Genomic DNA, 5,724 nt, shown 5'->3' with positions numbered 1-5,724 from the left:
TCTCATTCAAAAGCCCGTTTTCTCAGTGTCTCACATCTATGACATTTGGAGGTTTGGAGGCCACTCCAACTCTGACCTGGGATCTGATATCCCTTCTGATGTATTTCATTCTCTTCTTTGCCAGGCCTGAAATTCTCTGCTAAAATCTCACTGCTATCAGCCTCTGAACATCTTGCACATCTCTGTTTGTAGTACATTCAAAGGTCTGACATTTTGTTTTCCAAGATTTTCCTTTGCTCTGACATACCCACACCAAAGTGAGACATTCAGAAGTGGCACTTATGCCTAGCTAGGAAATTCTCCACTGGAATTCTCAACCTCAGGTCTAATGGGACCTGACAGCCCAGACATTAAATCTTCTAAACACCACTAGCCTATGATCTATAAAGAGGATTTTCCCAAGTTTTTAAAAATTGGATTTTTTTACAATACACCTAATAACTTACAGATATCATGATCTGGAGGCATTAGCTCTGTGTCTGTGTATGAGGGTTAAGGAACTAACAACCTGACGGTTTTTTTCCATCCAAAGTAGTTTATAATGACTTTCATGAAGAATAATTTTAATGCCAGTATTTACTAAAGAAAAATCTTGATGAAGAATTGCATCTGTTTTGTGGTGATAACATATTTCATTGTCTGGGGATTCTGATCTGGCCAAAAAATAATCAATACTTTTACCATGAAACCATGAAATTGATGACATTTTGCATTGGAAAGCCCAGTCTATACCAGCTGATTTATTTTCTCAGAGCCCTCAGAGGAAAGACATATGGAAATTGGAGGGAGGACACACCAATCCTGACCTTTTGTGTCCTCTCCTGGACAGCACAGGCCTTCTTCTAAATGCTCTCCTCTAGCATTCATCATTCATTCTCTTCTTCACGACTACTCCCAAACCTGACCTGGTCATTATAAGAGGCCATTTTTTCAATTTCCACAATGAGCCTCTGAGCATCTCCCCTCTCTCTGTTTTATGCCTTCCCATATCTTACATTCCAGTTTCAATAGCCTCATCCAGCTCAAGATTCTAGATAGTCGATTGTCATCTTTTTCATAGTTTCAATTCTAAGTCTGTTCCCTGATCAAAATTGCTAGTTTCATGTTCCAGTGCAAATTGTTTCATTCACAGTGGGATGCTGTGTAACAGTGAAATTCTTCATCTCACCTCTAGCCCACTGCCAGCTGGCATCCTTAAACGGTTCCAGGAAGGGAAGACTTTCAGTGTTCTAAGGACCTTCAGAGATGGGACATTTTCATGTATACTGGAGCAGTCTCTAAAGTTCTATAAGGAATATTTTAAAATTCTGGCTTAATTTCTTAAAATAATCCACACAGCTCACCAATATACTGATTTCCAAACATAACTTAGAAGTCCTCTTATACATTCTTATTATATGATATGTTTTAATGGCTAACAATACTCAGTATCCATTATCACTAATACACCTAGTTATCAAATCAAAACAACTCTGAGGTGCTACTTCACACCCAGCAGATTGGCCAATAGGGCAGCAAAGGAAAGTGATAAATGTTGGGGGGATGTGGAGAAATTGGGACACTAATGCATTGTTGGTGGAGTTGTGAATTGATCCCACCCTTCTGGAGGGCAATTTGGAACTATGCCCAAAGGGCGCTAAAAGACTGTCTGCCCTTTGATCCAGCCATAGCACTGCTGGGTTTATACCCCAAAGAGATAATTTAAAAGGGTTGTACAAAAATATTCATAGCCACACTATTTGTGGTGGCAAAAAATTGGAAAATGATGAAAAGTAAAGTGAGCAGAACCAAGAGAACATTTACAAGGTACAGCAATACATGGTAACAACAATAAAGTTAGATGAATGACTTAACTATTAACAGCAATGCAATGATCCAGGCCAGATCCAATGGACTCATGATGAAAAAGGCCATCCATGATTATAGAAGGAACTGATGAAGTCTGACAGCAGATTAAGCATGCTGCTATTCTTCATGTTATTTCCTCCATAAATTTTTCTCTAGTGTAAGTGATATGTGTCTTCTCTTACAATATGATGAACATTGACCTATATATTGTATAATATCATATGTACAACCTACATAATATTACCTGCCATCTTGGGGAAGGGGAGGGTTGGGAAGGAAGGAGAGATGATGGATCACAAAATGTTAGAAAGAGATTATTGAAAATTATACCAACATGTAATCTAGAGAAAAATTTAAAAACTTAAAAAACAAAATCAATAATTATAATATCAATAATGGCCTTTATTGAGAATTATATTTGTCAAAGTGTGCAAGGCATTTGGGGTTTGGTTTTGGTATGGTTTTTGGCAAGCCAAAAAATGAAAAGTTCTCCCCTAAACCTTTTGGGTTTTCTTTGAAGATGTGAGGGTTGTTTTTTTGTTTGTTTTTTAACATCACAGATGTAGAATATAAATTAAGTTTCTACTCTATCAGGATATTATGAGAAATAGTCTTCAAGCCAGACAATGAAACTTCTAAATGCCCTTATAATTCTGTCTTTACTTTACGCTATAAGAGAAGACATTGAATGGAGGAATTTGGGGCCTAGGTACAATATTCTGTATTCAAAGTTGACAATCATCTCCCATTTTCCCACTGAATGGTACCTGGATGGTCAGACCTTCAGAGTTCAAAGGACCTTCCCAGATATTACATTTTTTGGTATTAAGGATTATGAAGATTAAATTTAACTCTCCCCTGATTATAACAATGAAATTAATTAACTCTTCCCGGGATGTAAAGATTAAATTGTAACCTCTGCCTATTTTTTAGATTTAATCACCAAAAGTACTTACAGTAGTGGGGAGATCTACCCATTTTTTAGATTTACTCACCAAAGGTGTAAACGTCCCATTTCACACATTAAGTGAGAGGTCTGTGACCCACATGTGAAATAGAGCGTGACAAATCAAAATCAACTGACTGCCCCTGGGCAGTCCTAAAAGCAAAAGCATCAATAGTGATTGGTAGATGTAAAAATTAGGGGAAGTGACACAAAAGAAAGTGCCTTTAAAAGGGAGTGACAACTGCCGGAGTGCAGTTCAACCTGGAACTTTCACTTGGAGTGGACCGTCCTGTGAGAGAGAGTTCTACTGGGAGCTTTACTGGGAGTTCAACTTGGAGTGGAGGCTGATTAAGAATCTGCTGACTGGACTGATACGTGGTGAGTGAAAAGCTGACTCTTAACTACTGGTTTTTTCTGAAGAGACCAGCCTCAGGAAAGACCTATCCTATTGAGAGATTTCCCTGGGTCCTCGGTTTTGCTGAGGCCAGCTGAAACTAACTCTCCCTGCCTGCGGTAGGAGTGGGGGCTGAGAGTAAATTACTTAGTGCTTAGGCTAGATATCTTACCCTATCCTCTCTCTGATTTCCTTCTTCTTTCTTCTCTATATTTTGTAAATAAATTGTAAAATAAATCTCTTTGGAATTAATTAAATTCCTGGCAACCATTCTTAAATAATCAAGTCCAACCTTTTTAAAATTAACCCCTTTCCCCCCACTAGAGGATACATATTATAATCTATATATTTTTCAGCCAATTGACTCATTTTGTTGATTCAAAAAATCATTAGTCTCCATTTGGTCCAGTCTAAAGGACTACACACTTAGGCATGGTGCACCAGGTAGTAGTCAAGGTAGGCTGGACCTCCCATTCTCTCTACCTGCCAGAGATGGGGTGGGTGGGCAGCCACCCTCACCACTACAGGATTCATTCTGGTCAGGGGAGGGAGCTGTATAGCTTCAGGGAGGCAGCGCTACTTGGCACTTCCCTGGATGCAGCCACTGGCCCCAAATGCAGGCCCAGGTTCTCCTCATCCTGCCTTGGCTCTTCTATTTTCCTCCTTCTCTCCCCCAAATCCCATTTTACACAGGTATTTTGTTGACTTTTCCTTCTTGTTCTGAGTTTCTGATGTTGGACATGAACTAGTGGTTGGTTGTGCTTGTTCAGTGGTGTCTGACTACTGGTGACTTCATTTGGGATATTCTTGGGAAAACTCCTGTAGCAGTTTGCCATTTCTTCTCCCAGCTCATTTAGAGATAAGAAAACTGAGGACAACTGGGTTATGAGACGTGCCTAATGTTACCCGGATAGGAAGTATCTAAGACCATATTGGGACTCCAGGCCCAGCGTTCTATCCACTGTGCTACCTAGGTGCTCCTAAACTCCTGGTAGGGGATTAAATATGTTTGATGTATCATTTGAGTTTACTGACTTTCTTGTGTTCTTTTTGGGGGAGTTGGAGGGATACAAGGGGAAATGTTGGGAATTCAAATCTACTCCTCCCAAGGGAAAAAGTGAATGCAAAATGGAAATGACCAAGATTGTACTTTGGTTACAGGTGAAAGGTGATGCATAATTGGAGCTAAGTGGGAAAGTGTGGAAAGAGCTGTTGTGGAATCAAACAGGATGGGCTGAGACAAGATGTTACCTGTTGATACAAGTGACACTGGGGGAATGCTGGGGATTTCAACCCAGCCCTCCCAAGAAAAATAATGAATGAAAGTGGAGAGTGATGGGTAGCAGGAGGCAAGTAGAGAATTGTGGAGAGAATGGGACACATCCGGCTAGATTTGGGTCCTTGATATAAGGGACAAAATCATGAAATCAACTTCTATATCACCCCATGAAAAAGGAGGAGGATAAACCCAGCCCAAAGAGAGGGAAGAGGTGTCATTCATGGCAGGAGGCAGCTGCTGAAAAGCAATCCCACAAACCAGCTTCATCTCTCAGAAGAGAACACCTCAGCTCATCTTCAAGATTATCTCCATGCAACATTTCCTGCCACAATTCTCTAGTAACATAGTATAGGAATGATCCCTGAAACTATTGACTTCCTATATTTTTTCAAAATTTTTTCAAATTTATTTGATTATTTGTACAATACATTTGTGTCTCACAGTTACAAAAATTCCAAAATGGAAGTCTTTCCTTCAGGTCTTATGTACATGACCCCTTGATTTTGTGTCCAAAGAAATTACTGCATGGATTTGTGTTCCATTTTGGTGTGCATATGTCTTAGTGTAAAAGAGGACAGGACTTGATCATACCACTTTGGCTTTGAAATTAAAGATGCTAGCCTTTTTTATCCTTGCCACTCTAACACTTATTTTTTGAGCATGTAGTTTTCTTGTTTAGCATCCATTTTGATTAGCCAAAAGTACTCAGGATTTTAAAAATATTTTTGACTTTATGGATCAGATTGTGAGAAATTTTTCAAGGAGCACCACTGTCTAATTCAAATAAATTTGGAATAAATGATTGATATAGCATTTATCATTATAACAACTTCAAAGTCCAAATCATGTTCCCTTTAATTCCAAGGACTTAACACTGTTTCTCTCCACAAATACAAATATTAATGTTTATTTTACCTCATGAAGGGACGAAAGAGTATCAAATTTTTCTTTCCTTTCTTTTTAAAATTATTTTAAGGAAAATGAGGTACTGGCCATTTACCTTGAAAAGTTGTATGTGTGGTGGAAGCCTTTGGTTTTCATCCAAGTGATCACAGCTCTGCTGATGTTCTCTCTCTCCATATACATGTATCTATATACACACAAATATAAAGAGAAAATGAATATATAGATATATTAGTTTCCAAAATACTGGCCAGTTCTAGCTAATGTATATGAATATGAAATATGAATATAAATATATGGAAATTTCCATTCTAAAATGACTTCCAGAGCAGCCTTCTTAGCAATGATCTATAG

The 5,724-nt window shown here is 38.6% G+C and overlaps 1 pseudogene; it reads right to left on the bottom strand.

The window, feature by feature from the left end:
• Positions 1-4,643: 4,643 nt before the first annotated feature.
• Positions 4,644-4,844, bottom strand: LOC130456211 (small nucleolar RNA U3; annotated as a pseudogene).
• Positions 4,845-5,724: the final 880 nt, after the last annotated feature.

The sequence above is a fragment of the Monodelphis domestica genome, chromosome X (assembly GCF_027887165.1).
Source record: "Monodelphis domestica isolate mMonDom1 chromosome X, mMonDom1.pri, whole genome shotgun sequence".
Classification (NCBI taxonomy): domain Eukaryota; kingdom Metazoa; phylum Chordata; class Mammalia; order Didelphimorphia; family Didelphidae; genus Monodelphis; species Monodelphis domestica.
Note: the sequence above shows the minus strand (reverse complement) of the source record. Positions and strands in the feature narration are given on the sequence as shown.